The 16771-nt window shown below is 34.9% G+C and overlaps 1 protein-coding gene across 1 annotated transcript in view; it reads right to left on the bottom strand.

Moving 5' to 3' along the window:
- Positions 1-16771, bottom strand: part of LOC150100709 (transforming growth factor-beta receptor-associated protein 1-like) — a 407043-nt gene that overhangs the window by 242787 nt on the left and 147485 nt on the right. The window lies entirely within an intron of this gene.

The following is a 16771-nucleotide window of genomic DNA, read 5'->3' as shown; positions in this document are numbered from 1 at the left end:
TCCTTTCTTACATAAACCTTCTACGATCGAATCCTGCCTTCTGCTTTATTGTTATATATTTATATCGATGTTTCTATATTTAATTATGCTTTATTCTTAATTTCTATCCTTCTTCTTACTGAAACCTTCTTACGATCAAAATCCTACCGGCTGCTCTATTGTTATATATTTACCTTTTGTTATTTATTCTTTCCTCTCTTACTTTAATCTTATTTAAGACTTAATTTTATATCTAGGATTGTTTCCTCTTCGGACACTGGCAAATTTATATTTTGCTGTGCCAGCCAGTATCCTATAGCAGAAAAGATCCTTACTCAGGGAGACAATACTAGATTCTGAGCTTTCTTACCCAATATCTTATTTAACTGCTGTATAGATCTAGATTATTGCAGTCATGACCTACATCTATATTTTATATTCACTCTCTAAATCCTTCCAGCCAAAATAGGTTCTATTTTTATAAGTGGTAATTTGGAATCGTAATCAGGCATGGTTCAGGTAAATGTGACATGTTTATTGGAATATCTAATACACATTACAAACTCATACACTTAATTATGCTCAATACTAAATAAACTTGAACTAAGAGATTAACACATTCAAAATTAGTTAAATCTTATAAGGCATCATGCTAAACACAGTAATTACACATTGGGATATAAATCAAATGATAATAAGTTAAGCTAAATTCCTTCTAGCAGTATTACTCGTAAGAACAAACTATCAACCATTCTAATGTTACTGAGATACTAAATTCTACCTTTCATATCGCATCAAGTTAATCCTATCACATACAAGTTACAAAAGATCTCTCCTAACCAATTCTTCTTACTCACAAACAAGGCTAACTTTTTAAATAGTGATTGTCCACAGAGTTCCTTAATATAAAGTTCTTAATTTCACAATCGTAAATGATCTTCTTTCTTCTAATGAACATTCACACAAAATTAGAGCAATTGCACCTTACCAACTTTTTTTCGTGTCGATCTGCACCATGTTGTCTAGATATTTCTCATCTATTTGGCTGTCCATGCGCCAATGTAGGGGTTATGCTACCTTCATTCTTTCTGCGATGGTTTGACTCTGCTAGGACCGGAATTATTACCTTCAGCTTTGCATAGAATCCAACTTCATATTTACGAACGCTCTCTGCCCGACATCACAGACTTCACTCCCCCCCCCCCTATGCGAAACTGCACGCCAACTTCCGAACCACAAGAACAGGAAAACAATACGACAAGAGATCAAGAAAAAGCCACTGTGTTCAAGGGCTCAACCCCTTTTATACTCCTATAGAGCACCCTCTTTTTCAGCCCCTTTTTGCACACGATCCTTACTAATTTCACCCTTTGGCTTATCCTTCGTTACTACGATGCTGATATACTCGGATTCATGGAATACATGGTTACATGATTTTCCGAATAAGCTATACCCGCCAGCATTACGCTGTATGCATGTAGCTTTAGGCCTTTCAGGAATTAATGCTTAACAGCTTTATGATGACTCATAGTAGATTTTACATAGCTTAAACAAGGCTTAAATTTAATTCACATTATCCCTCTTTTTTAAGACATACAAAAATGAAATCTCAAATTAATCACAATAGCTTTAAATATAAGGTGCTTAAATAAAGAATACAAATTTTTACATAAAGTGAGGAAGTTTCACTTTTAATTACAACTGATATGCAGGTATTTCTCTACGTTTGCAATTTTTATATGTTAGACCCTAAATGAATGATTTCTTTCCAAGATTCCTTCATTTAGGATCTAACAATTACATGCCAACTCACAAACCAATCATCAAGCAAAGAGAAACTGCTCCTCACTTCCTTGCTCAGAACTTCATTGTACAGTTTCCAGAGATGGCCTTTTGTTCTATCTCTATCTTTCCATTTTATGAAAAATTTCTTCTCCATTAACCTGTTTACAACTCCTTAGCAACTTATGTCTCAACACACACCCTTCTCCTATTCATGAGGTTCTGCAAATTGCATTCCTTTGATCTGTGTGGACTCTCTTTAAAATATATCTTTGTCCTCATGAAAACCAGGTCACCAAATCTGTGCATAATACTCCATATGAGGCTCGATTATGATCCATTGATATACAACGGATCATAATTTCTTTATTTCTGAATGTCAAGGTCCTCTACATCACTGCCATAATCTGATGTGATGACTTCACAATTTTAGCAATATGACCTGTGAAACTTCAGGTCCCTATCCACCACTCCTGATCTCCTATCTTTTATACCTCCTCCAAAATTTCTGAACCAATTACATACTTTGCATCCTATCTTTACCTACTGAATTTCAGAAACTTATATTCAGAAATACTGAACTGGCAGTTCCACTCGCTCACCTATTCATATAGTCTATTCAAATTCTCCTGTAAGGCCACAATATTTGCTTGACACTACCGTTCTCTCCAATATGCATCATCTGCAAACAGCTGAAATCTCCAACCTGTCTCAATATCATTAATATATAAGTTAAACAAAAATGGCCATAAGCAGATACATGTGGTGTGCCATAGGTGATTGCTTATTAAGAGACCTGAAGTGGCTGCAGTCATGTTTGGTCACTAGAGCAAGGGTTCCAGTTTCTGTCACCTCCCCTATTCTTCCCACATGCAGTGAGTGTGATACCCCTCAATCACATACCAATCTTGCTGTAGGGAGCCCAGGCCCCTCCTCCATTTGAGAGTGCAGGAGTAAAATGGTCTGGCAGGCTGGCCACTAGTTAATACCCGGGACCGAACCAGTTAGTAATGAATCTGGAAGTTTCTCAATCAGCTGGCCAAATCCTCAAATCGTGTATTTTGCCAGTTTACGACTGGTGAAAGACCAAATACTGTGGAAGCAGGGGGAAACTATTGAGGCCAAGTATGGACAGGGGGTTCCCTCTGTGTGGACAGTATGTTTGTGAGTCTGTCACTTTTAACTGCATGCCCAACTTCCTTTTTATCTCTTCCTCACTAAATACAATGGACCACAACCCAAAGAAATGCAATTTACTGCAGATCATAAAAATTCTCCCATAAAAATGGTTTAACAAAAAAACTCATAAAAAAATCCACCCCAAAAAATATAAAACACATCAAAAATCCAACCAAAAGAAATCAAAAATCAACAGATATTTAACCAAACAACAACTCACTGGCATTAATTCTAATAGAAAAAAAAAAAAGAAAAAGTTTCCACATCCACTTCACCAACATCTGTGGCCTAAACAGATGTTGGTGAAATAAATGACATGCACCACCACCACCTACAGTCATCTAAACCAGAATAACTACTATTCCTATCAGAACCCCAACTGGCAACCTCAACAACCATTGTCCACCTAAACTGTCCAAACTACACATTACACAGTTCTTTCTGCCACAAGGGTGGCACTTATGCATTCATCAGAACCAACATACCATGCCAGAGATTGCAAAACCTCAAATTCCCATTGTTTGATCTGCTCTGGCTCAAAAGTTTCTTACCAAATCTCTCTCTAAATCTTGACTTTCTGCAGTCAAAATAACCTGATAGTGAGGTCATCCATCTTGGGGGACTTCAATGTCCACAACTCATATTGGCTACCCTTCTCCAGTTTCATCAATCAAGCAGGCAGGGATGCTGAGGTGTTTGCCATCAGCAATGACCTATCACAGATCATCAATCTTCCTACAGAATACTTGACGACCCCTTCCCCTCCCAATTTGCCAACACACTTGATCTCTTCCTAACAAGCTCCCCTTCCAAGTATACTGCGTCTGTCAGTTCCGCTTGGTAACTTGGATCACAACTTCATACAAATCTCTTTTGCCACAGAACAACCTTCACCCTCCAGTTCACAGTCTTGTGTTCTTTGGCACTACAAGGATGCCAAATGGTACTTTTTTGCACAAGACACTACTTCACAATTTCACAGCTGCTAATTCTATACAAATCCCAAATCTGCCAAACTATGGAATATTGCTCCATATTTGGGGTGGTACACTAAAATCCTCCCTAAGGTTGCTTGATTCTATCCAGAAGAGGACAATCTGCCTAATTAATGGTCCCCCCCCCCCCTCACAGATGTTCAGTTTCTACCTTGTGCCTGTTCTACATATACTTTCATGGACAGTGCACTGCTGAATTGGCCAATGTTATTCCTTCACTCTCCTCCAAAATCATAAAAACAAGAGCCACTGGTAACCAACAACCTTTTACAGTCACATTTTCCTTGCCTGCTCTTTCATTCTATCTATACCTGTTCTTTGGAACAGACTCCCTCATTCTGCCTTCCCAAAAGATTACAACCTTAAGCTGTTCAAGAAAAATGTGAACAGATTCTCCCCTTTCTTCTATTCCTCTCGCCCACCCACACACACACAGTACTAATGTGTGGTCTTGTGGCCTTTCATGTGTGGATCAGATTAAAAAAAAAAAAAACACTAGTGACTTTCCTCTTTTAGAATACCATGCCTAAATACAACTTGCTGATGCCTGATAGTGAATCACCTATCAAACTCGGCAATCTATTATTTAATTCCATTTGTTCCACTTTAGTTACCGACTGGTCACGTAGCCATAACCAAAAGCCATTGCAAAATCTAAGTAAACCAGTGTACTTATCGTATCTACTGGTCTAGTTGCATAGAACACAACCAGTAAGAGGATAGGATAAGCACAAATCTCATTTTATCTTTAGGGAGCACTCAGTCGTATAGCAGAGTAACCAATGGCAAATAAGCTCAATGAGTAGAGGACAGGTAATTATTATGGGGGATATCAACTATGGGAACATAAATTAGAAGGAGGAGAGGACACATGGGAGGAAGGAAATTGAATATATGCAATTATTAAGGAATAATTACCTGAGGCAGCATATGATAGAATATACTAGATTGAGAGTGCTCGATCTAGTAACAGCATCAGAGAATTTGTCTATAACCAATATGACCACATTGCAACCAACTGGTGAGAGTGATCATATGGTCATGACCTGGGAGGTGGCTAAATGTGTTGAATTTTCAGTTAAGGGGGGGGGGTAGATGTGGAATTACAGGGCTGGTAAGTAGGATAAGCTTAGGAGATTGCTTGGATCAGGGCAGGTAAAACTACAAGGGCTGAATGTTAATAGTTCATGGAAAATGGTAAAGGAGTATTTGAGAGAAGTATTAGCAGACTGCATAGTCAGGAGAATAAATCAGGTGGGAGTTAAATGGATGAATATCATCATCAAAAATTTGATGAGAGAATTCAAGGAGAAGGGTGACTACCAAGCATATGAGCAGTACAAAGCACAGCCAAAAAGGATAACCAGTTAAAAAAAAAAAAAAAAAATTAGTAGTGCAGGCCAAAGATAATCCCAAAGAGTTCTTTTGACATGTTGCAAGTAAAAGGATAAATGTTTATGGCAGAATGATTTAATGAATGCCAATGGTAGAGAAGTAGCTGAATCAGGTGAAATAGTGAACAGCTTGAAAGAGCATATCATCCAGGTGGAGATATTGCAGTAATGAGAGAGAAGCAAAAGCTTATATGTAAACTGAGGTAAATGAAATGGAGATGCATAGCATATTACAGAACTTTGATGTGAATAGAGCCAAGAGATCTGGTAGACACCTGGAAAGCTGAATGGAAGAAACTTTTCTTTAGGTGAGAAAAAGTTAGAAATCTTTCCAACAGGATAAAAGGACACCACAATGTTATGAGATCTTGGAACTTTAGCAATATACATTCAGAATTCCTTTAATAAATGGAAGTGGAATCCGAGAGATATCTTCTGAAGATCTAGAGACTGGCAGCCTGAAGTTCTTAAAAGCTTTCTTGATAAAAGACTTATTAAAACTATTTTTTAAAAGAGCACATTTGATATAATTCAATTCTTTCTGTAGAAAGTCTTCAGTGGAACATATAATATGAGCACAATGTAATAAGGTCTTAATGGTTCCAACCTTTTGACTGGGATGAGGATAAGAATCTCATATATGATGATCAATATGTTTCCAAAGTGTCTACCAGATCCCTTGTTCCTGTGGTTTGTCTTATTTTGGACAGTCTTCTATATCTGCAGTTGTTTATCATTAGAAACAAATAGTACATCCAATATCATGAATCAGAACACTCTGGCCTAGTAGAACATGAAACTAAACTTGTAGAATGGTTATACAAAGGAAGCTGCAAAGCCTTTCTATACTACCAGAATTTAAATAGATCTCATGACTTTCTGTTATCTCCTTTATGGGAAATATTATTGTCTCAATCATCTATAAATTCCTGATTATCTTATATTATATTAATATTTATTTATTTTTATTTATTAAATCTGCTGACTGTCTGCTGTCTCATACTGTAGTGGAGATGTTTAAAATAATTCCTTTATTGCATTTTATTTTGTGTTCCAATGGTAACGTATTGAGGATGCCTTTGATACTTAGCAAGAAGTTTACACTGATTAAAATTATTTCTATGTAAGTTTGAGTTTCTGCCTTTAATTTTACAGAAACATGACAGCTTGCATACCTATTTTAAAGCAATTAAGTAGTTCTGGGTAAATTATATATAAAAAAATAAAATAAATATTGGTTTCAAAATATTGTAATGGTCATTATATTTTTAAAATAAAGAATACGATTTTCACTTTTGTAAATTTATTTATAAGTCCAATGAATACAAATAAATAAATGTGGCCTTGAATATCATTCTTTTTAATTCCATTTCTTGTGCCCAATTTATAAAAACCGTTCTCAGGTTTGTACTATCATCACTGTTATGGTAGTTGAACCTTGATTATGTGACAGAGTGTCTAAATGTCTAGATGCACAATAAATATCCAGATTTAATAAATGAAGTAAAAGACAATTAAGAGTGCTGAAAGGAGGTTTGTCATGAATACTGTTTACTACATTCTCATGGTTTGAGAGAGAGAGAGAGAGAGAGAGACAGAGAGAAACTATGTTACAGACACTGATAATATATATTACATCACTAAAGAAGATTTATTTGAATGTGTAGAAAGGCTTATGTGTTCGTCGTACATGTTGACTAATTTTGACGGTAATATATCAGAACAGAGAAAGATAAGTAAATAATTATTTACTGACTTATTCTTTTATTGATTTATTGAATTATTGTGCTCTGAAGATGCTGGTTATAACACCAGCGAAATATCAGCAATAAGTCAAATAATTATTTACTTATCTTTCTGTGTTCTAATATATTACCGTCAAAATTAGTCAACAAGATTTATTTGAAGTTATATACAACATCCACTTGTCAGTTGTTCATGGAAGCTCAGATAGAATGATTCAGGAATTAAATAGTCATTATAAAAATATAATGACTATTATAAGAAACTATAACACATTTTAGGAATGTTAGTCAAGTGATTTATTTATCATCCTACTAGTTTCACCGATTTTTGCTATCGGCATCTTCAGGAATACAATTGGTAAGCGATATGAAGGTAACAGACTAGGTTTTAACTGACAGTTCTAATTCATACAAAATTAATATTGTGCAAGACAATGCGCGTGTCTTGCACAATAAATGTCTCGGGAACATGATTTATTTGTTATGAGACAATGTAATTGGCGTGAAAGTTCATTTCCTTGATGTTTAGTGATCTAATTAAAGTTTTCCAAATTTCCGGTAGGATTAGACCTTGATTCTTATTCAGGTTTCCTGTTGAATAGGTGACCATAGCAGTCTCCTTGAAGGTTCTGGAATGGTAGTTCTCTTCTATAAGATGGTTGGTAGATGCAAAGTGGGAAGAAAGGCCTGAAATATCTTGTCTGTTGTTTCTAACATAGTATGTGCTCCTTCTGTCTCGTTTCGAAGCTTCTAGAGGTCTGACCAATGTAACTAACACCACAGGAACAAGGTATATTATATACTCAAGAGTACTTGTAGAATGGATGAGGGTCTTTCGGTGATCTTAAAAATTTCAGAATAGTATTGACCGGCTTGAATGCTACTCTAATATTGTGTGGTTTTAGAAGGATAGCCAATTTTTTGGAAATGCTGCTGACAAATGGAATAGTTATAGTACTGATGTATTTGGTGTCATCACGTTGTCTTTATGGTATATCTGAAAAGAGAATCTTGTTGCAGAGATAATCATTTAAGGATAGCTCTCTGGATATTGCAGTTAATTCTTTTTGCAAGTCATCTTGGTCTGTGGTGTACTGTATAGCTCTTTTCTTAAGCATATGGATAATGCTAAGTTTCTGGGATATATGATGTGATGAGTTGAAATGGAGGTAACGTGCAGTATTCGTAAGTTTTCTATACACAGACAGGTTGATACTGTTATTGGTTTGTTTCTTTATTAGGATGTCTAGGAATGGAAGTTTTTCATCTTTTTCAATTTCTAATGTGAATTTGATGGTATGGTGGAAACTATTGATTTGGTTGAGATAATCCATTAGTTCTTCTTTTGTATGATTCCAAATGATAAAGATGTCATCTATATATCTGTACCAAGTTTTCGGTTTTGGGGTAATTTGAGATAAGATTTTATCCTCTAGGTCTTCCATGAATAAGTCAGCACAAGGAGAGAGGGGACTACCCATGGCTAATCCGGTAAGTTGTTTGTAGACTGTTTTTTGCCAAACGAAATAGTTTGAAGTTAAACAATGATTGAACAACGTAGTGATCTTTCTTGGGAACAAGTTGTCTAAGATGTTGATGACTTCCACAACTGGATTGTTTGTAAACAGAGATGTGACGTCAAAGCTTGCTAGTATATCATCTTCAGAGATAGGGATGTTTTTTAATTTTTCAATAAAATGTTGTGAATTTTTGATATAAGTATCCGAGTTGTGAATGTATTGTAAAATCTTGGCTAGATATTTAGACAGTTGGTAAGTTGGAGTCAACGGGTGCATGGATTTTAGCTTTCTTATTAAGTCTATAGGCCATTAGTCATTCCATGTATTAGTTCATTGGTGTCGTTATGGTTTTTCTGCGTCGGATCTGTACTGAGAACGTCATAGACAGACGTGTCTGATAATAGATTGTTAATTTTCTCTTTATAATCTTTTGTATTTAAGATAACAGTATTATTGCCTTTGTCAGCTTTAAGCATGATGATGTCTTTATTATTCTTTAATTTGAGTAGTGTTCTTCTTTCCATTTAGTTAGAGTTGGTGTTAGGAGATCTTGACGGAGCGGAGAGGATTATGCTGCTTTTTAATCGTAAGTCATTAGCTATTGAGTGTGGATTATGCTGCTTTTTAATGGTAAGTCACTAGCTATTATCTGTCCTTCTAAAACCACACAATATTAGAGTAGCATTCAAGCCGGTCAATACTATTCTGAAATTTTTAAGATCACCGAAAGACCCTCATCCATTCTACAAGTACTCTGGAGTATATAATATACCTTGTTCCTGTGGTGTTAGTTACGTTGGTCAGACCTCTAGAAGCTTCGAAACAAGACAGAAGGAGCACATAGGCTATGTTAGAAACAACAGACAAGATATTTCAGGCCTTTCTTCCCACTTTGCATCTACCAACCATCTTATTGAGTGGGATAAGAGTCATATGCCCTATATAGAAGAGAACTACCATTCCAGAACCTTCAAGGAAGCTGCTATGGTCGCCCGTTCAACAGGAAACCTGAATAAGAATCAAGGTCTAATCCTCCTGGGAATTTGGAAAACTTTAATTAGATCACTAAACATCAAGGAAATGAACTTTCATGTCAATTACATTATATCTCATAACAAATAAATCATGTTCCCGAGACACGCGCATTGTCTCGCACAATACTAATTTTGTACGAATTAGAACTGTCAGTTAAAACCTAGTCTGTTACCTTCATATCGCTTACCAATTGTATCCCTGAAGATGCTGATAGCAAAAATCGGTGAAACTAGTAGGATGATAAATAAACTCACTTGACTAACATTCCTAAAATGTGTTATAGTTTTTATACAAGTAGTCAAGAAAGAAAATCACACATAATGACTATTATATTTTGAATAATGAAAATTCAAATGTAATATTGAAATATTATTGAAATATAATATTGAAATAGGGGAAGAGCAAAATCGAGCAGGTGTTGGTATAATATTGAATAAACGAGTGACAGGATGTGTGGAAAACTACTGGCAAATCTCAGAAGAGTTTTGGTGGTAAAGATGAAAGCAAAACCAAGAAATATTCTACTTATTCAGGTATATTTACCTACTTGTGATTATGAGGACGAGAAGGTAGAGAAAGTTTATAGTGATATAGAACAGGATTTGAAATGTAAAGAAACAAAAGATAAAATTATAATACAGGGCGATATGAATGCAAAAACTGGAAGAGGAAGGGAGGAAGATATTGTTGGGCTATATGAATTTGGAGTGAGAAATGAAAGAGGAGATATGCTGTTGGATTTCTGTAGAAAACATGATTTAGTAATTATGAACACTTGGTTTAAGAAACATCCAAGAAGATTGCATAAGTGGAAAGCCCCAGGGGAGGATATAAATAGTAGAAGAAATCAGACAGATTATGTTTTGATAAACAAAAGATTTAGAAACATTATAAAAGATGTGACAACATATCCAGGAGCAGACTGTGATACAGATCATTGTCATATAGTGTGATACAGACCAATGTCAAGTAAGATGACGATTAATCTAAAAAAGGTAACTGCAGGGAAATGGAACAAATCATGGAACATGGAGCAGCTGAAGATACCATGCATGGCGAATGAATTCGCAAAGAAAGTAGAGGAAGAAATGAATGAGAGAAATATTCAAGAAAGTGACGATGTAAGTGAAAAATGGAAGATTCTGAAGGAAAGCATAATTACTTCTACAGAATTACATTTAGCCAAAAAAGAAGAGGAAAGAGAGAAAAGAAAGAAACCATGGATGACAGACAATATTTTGAGGAAAATAACACAAAGAAGAAAGTTAGTTAATAGTAAAACAGAGGAGAAAAAAAAGCAGTATAAAGACTTGAGTAGGGAGATACAAAGAGAGATAAGAAGGGAAAAGGAAGCATGGTTAGAGGAAATAAGTAAAGATACAACAGCAAAGGCAAAAAGAAATGACATAAAAGGTGTTTATAAAAACATTAATATGATGACAGGAAGGAGAAAGATGCAAAGGACTGGAGCAGTCAAGAATAAAAGAGGTGAAATGCTGATAGAAAAAGAGAAGATATTACAGAGATGGGAAGAATATGTAAGTAAACTTTATGAAGACAAAGAAAGAGGAGAAAATCAAATGAAAGAGCATAGTGGGCAGAGGCTGTACATCATGAGGGAGGAATTGAATCTGAAAGAGCATAGTGGGCAGAGGCTGTACATCATGAGGGAGGAATTGAATCTAGCAATTCAAAAGATGAAAGAAGGAAAATACCCTGAAATAGAGGGTATACAGATAGAACTTATAAGGAATATTGGTGAAAAAAGTATGGAAGTGTTATGGCAAATTATTAACGGAATTTATGAGGGACAAGAATTACCAGAGGAATTTAGAAGATCAATTTTTATCTCCATTCCAAAAAAAAAGATGGGAGTTTTAGACTGTAACATTCAGAACGATAAGTCTTATAACTCTCACAGTAAAAATTCTGGCAAAAATAATTTTAGAGAGAATTAAGAATAAAATAGAAAAAGAAATGAATGAGGAACAGTTTGGATTCCGAACCCACAGAGGAACTAGAGAGGCTATAACTTGTCTAAGAATTATTGTGGAGAAAACACTAAACCATGGTAGAAAGTTGTTTTGGGGATTTCTAGATTTTGAAAAGGCATTTGATACAGTGAAACATAAAAGGCTTTTTGACATTCTAGAAAATATTGATATCGATATGGCTTCTGATGCTATACATCCTGAAACTCATATTTGTTTTTCTGTGTATAATAAAGTACTCAAGTAGACTGTGGAAGAAAAAAAAAAACATGGTGCTCACTATTTAAGCAAAGATGTCAGACTATAAAATAAAATGTTTTTAATTAAAATGCTATGATAGTTCATTCCATGCAAATAAATAAACAAATGTCTCTTTTCACACTTATATTAACATTATTTTTACTATTATATTCTTCATTTGTAATCATTGGACATGTAAATTTGTGAAAATGAAATTCATGTTCTTTTTTAGAAATATAATGGATCATTGCAACATTCTAATAATCAACATTATTTTTATATACTTAAACTAGAACTTCTTAGTTATTCTACTTAATTAAATACATCTATGTATATGATAAGTATGTTATTTTCGACTACAAAACTAATGTAATAAAAATAACTAACACTGGGTTTATTGGTCATAAAGATTTAATACTACTAATCACTTACTAGTTTTGCCACATGAACTAGTGGCTTCATCTGGGTTTAGATGAACATACAAATATAAATAAACACCAAGCATTCATATGGCACATGACTGATCATGTGTCAGCATCCACACCCCATGTGTTTCTATTAAACTTGTGTAACGGTTCCTACGCATTTGGTATTTTTTTAGTAATGTATTGATTCATAATCAATGCTTGTTGTTTATTGAATACTGCTCCCACATATGGGGTGGGACCCCCAAAAGCTCCCTGAAAATGCTTGACTCAATACAGGGGAGATCAATCAGACTTATTAATGACCCATCTCTTACCAACTCATTCCCCTCCCCCACTTTCACACAGACGATTGGTCTCTGCACTATATGTATTCTACAAATATTTCCATGGAAAATGTTCATCTGAAATAGAATCAATAATTTACCTCCTCACTTAGTACTAAGCTTGTTGGAACATGTGCAGCTGCTGTTCAACATCCTTTCACCGAACAAGTTTCTTTTTCCACTTTCATCCCTGCAACTGCTGTACTGTGAAACAGTCTTCTCCCTGTTGTGTTCCCCAAGGTATATTGTATTCCTTGGGGAACAAGGAATACAATATACCTTGGGGTATATTATATTCCTTGTTCTTGAAGTACCTTCTTTCTCAATCCACTACCCATGCACGGTACTAATGTACTATGGGTTGATCAACTAACCTCTCGTGTATGGGCTCAACATAAAAAAAATAAAAATAAAATAAAATAATAAAAAAAATTGCATTTGTATGTTCATCCAAACCCAGATGAAGCCACTAGTTCACGTGGCAAACTAGTAGGTGACTAGTAGTATTAAATCTTTATAACCAATAAACCCAGTGTTAGTTACTTTTATTACATTTATGTATATATTTTGGATGAAATATATCTCTGTATTTCATGAATTACTTAGAAAAATACAAAATAAAATTCTCATTTCATACCCTAACTAAAATTATCAGTTATTGTATAGAATAACTGAATTATATACTTAAACGATAACACACACACACACACATTATTTATTTATAACTTGTTTTTTTTTTATTTGAACTTTCATATGAATTGACCATTCTTCCTTATTAAAACATTAGTGTTGCAATGGTGATGTTTCTGTACTGTCTTCACTGGCTTTTGATATATTACTTTCACACTAATGTTGTATTAGAATGGGACATGTTGACACACATATATAAGCTACTAATAATATGGATGACCTTATATAAAACTTATCTAATAACATAATTTATGTTAACAGATAAGTCTTTATATAAGGTATCTGTATTACTATTAGTTCATGTCTACTTACACTAGCTGATCAAAAATATTCAAACACCTACTCATTCCTACCCCTCACTCTAATATGAAAAGCATTAATATGGACTTTGTCCACCTCTTGCTGGTATAACAGCCTTCAACTTCTGGGAAAGCTTCCCCCTAATTTTTGGTATGTTGTTGCAGAAATTCCATTCCATTCTTCCAGAAGAACATTAGTCAGGTTAGTGGCTGACATGCAGGCAATTCAGTCTGGCTCAGATTGAATTGCCTGCATAATAGCCATTTCAAAGGTGTTCCAATGGAGATTGAGATCAGAGTTCTGTGCAGACCAGTAAAGTTCTTCAACACCCACTTCATCAAACCAACAGACCCTAGATCATGGACAGGAACAGTGTCGTGTTGATACAGAATGGGCCTTCACTTAAATGTTGCCATAAAGTTGAAAGCACAGAACTGTCTAGCATGTCATTATAGGGCTGCAATGTTAAAGTTCTGCATCACTGGAATGAGGCCTAACCCAAACCCAAACAGCCCCAGATCATGATGTCTCCTCCAAATTTCACAGTTGGCATAGCACACTCAGATAGGTAGGCATTCTCCTGGCATCTGCCAAACCCAGACTCATCCATCTGAATGTCAGATGGCAAAGCATAATTTACACCTCTCCTGGCATCTGCCAAACCCAGACTCATCCATCTGAATGCCAGATGGTAAAGCATAATTACATCACTACACCATATGCTTGGTATGCCCTTGTTGATGTTAAGCTTGTGTATGCATGGCTTCACACAAGCTTAACATCAAGTTTTCATGACCGTTTTCACAGTCATGAAAACATATGTTCTTTAGCTCATGACAAACAGTTGTGGTTCTGATGCTGCTTGTAGAGGCATTTTGAAAGATAGTAGTGAGTGTTTCAACTGTAGACAAGTGATTTTTTTTTTCACACCATGTACTTTAGCATTTGCCAGTTCCTCTCTTTAATTTTATGTGGCCAATCTGATTGGGATTGTACCTGTTGTTTCTCCAAAGCATTTCTACTTTACAATAACATCACTTACAGTTGATCAGGGTAGCTGCATCAGGACATAAATTGAACTGAGTTGTTGCAAAGGTGACATCCTGTAATGGTATCCTGTTAAAAGTCACTGAGCTCTTCAGTATGCCTATTTTACTTTGATATTTGTCTATGAAGATTGCAAGATCATGTACTTCCTTATATACTTGTATGAGTATGGATGTGATGTATATAGTCATACTTTTTTGATCAAATAGTGTATATTCCCATTTTTAAACAGATCTTCTTCTTCTAACTTGACAACTCTTTATGAGTTTTAGCTTGCATAACAATTTTTAGTAATTCTTTTCTTTTCTGTGCAATATTCTTCCAATTCTTAACTTTTAAAGTTGTAAGATCTTCTTGTACATCATCAATCCATCTTTTTCTTAGTCTACCTTTCTTCCTTTGTCCTAATTGTTTCCAGTCAAATATTTTTTAACTCCTCTCTTTTTCCGTTCTTTCTATATGCCCCAACCACGCTACTCTTTGTGTCTTTATATATCTTACTATATCTTCACCATTAATTAGTTCTTCAAGTTCATTATTTGTTCTAATTCTTCATATTCTTCTTTTATTGGTCCATATATTTTCCTTAATATATGGACCAATAAAAGATTCTCAGTCTATTTATATCTTTTTGTGTTAATGGCCATGTTTCACATCCATATGTTGTTACAAGTCTTATAATTGTTTTATAAAGTTTTAATGTAGAATTATGATTAAGAATCTTATTACTCAACTTTTTATAAATATAATAACACTTATTTCCAGCCATGTTTCTACTATTATCGTATTTTTCAGACGATAAGACGCACTCCAAATTTATGAGACAATTTTTAGAAAAAAAATATTTTATTATATAAAGATATTTACAAATTCTTACTTAATTATTATTTATTGTTACGATCATTTGTATTAGCAACATTCAGTTCATCATCACTCTCGGTACTATCACTCGTCTCGTTAATGTCACCCTTCGTATTACTTTCGCCTGAACTATTGTTGTCACTCCCTTCAAAAACTGCGTCATCTTCGGTACCATCCATCGCATTACTTATCCCGCATTTCTTAAATGGCTTTATAATTGTCTCTTCTTTCACAGCTCCCATGAATTTTTCACCCAGGTACATGCTTCTGAAATTGTTGGCCATTTCATACGTGCTGTTGCTGTAACATTGTGATTTGGCTTTGCCATCCATTTGTTCTACTCTTCCCGCATAAAATTTTTGAATGGTTTATTAATAGATCCATCCAAGGGTGTAATTGACTTGTAAGGCCTCCAGGAATGACAGCTAATTTTGTATTCATTTCTTTTAGAAGCTTCTTTGATTCTGTTATATGCACTCTGAATTGATCCCACACTAACATCGCAGGCTTTTTAAACAATGCACCTGGATGTTTTGCCCATATCTTTTGTATCCATAATTTCATTCCTGTTTCATCCATCCAGCCTTTATCTTGAATGTGGATAATAATGCCACAAGGAATTTCATCTCTCGGTAACGTTTTTCTCTTGAAGATTAACATGGGGGGTAGTTTTGTTCCGTCAGTGCAACAAGCTAAAACTACAATGTAGTGAGTTTTTTCGTGACCTGTTGTTTTGATCACTATTGATTTGGTGCCTTTTGAATCTACTGTCCGATTTGAAGGAACATCAAAAGTCAGAAACACTTCATCCATGTTCGCAATTTGATTAAGCTCAAAGTTAAATTTCCTTCTCGCTGATATGACAAATCTATGGAATTCTATAATTTTAGCATCATAGTCAACCGGCATTTTTTGGGCTAGAGTGGTTTTTGTACGCATGCATAACCTGTGTCTTTTCATAAATCAAAAGCGCCAAGACAGTGATCCAGTAAAATCTAAATTCCATTAGCAGTTGCCCATCGTTTCACTTCAAAAATTATCATTTTTGTAGAAACAGATATTCCCATGTTTCGATGATTTGTTACCCAGTTTTTCATTTGTACTTCTAATTCTGGCCATTTTTCTAGGTGTGAATGGAATGTTTTCTTGTGTTTGTTTACATAGCAGTTTTAATTGTTCATCTTGTTTTCTCCACTCGCGAACCATTTTTTCTGTTGGTGGTGGACCAAAATGTCTTTCTGCTGCTCTGTTTCCATATTGTT

Source organism: Typopeltis vanoorti, chromosome 12 (genome assembly GCF_054136105.1).
Source record: "Typopeltis vanoorti isolate ZY-2024b chromosome 12, IOZ_Tvanoo_1.0, whole genome shotgun sequence".
NCBI lineage: Eukaryota > Metazoa > Arthropoda > Arachnida > Uropygi > Thelyphonidae > Typopeltis > Typopeltis vanoorti.
Note: the sequence above shows the minus strand (reverse complement) of the source record. Positions and strands in the feature narration are given on the sequence as shown.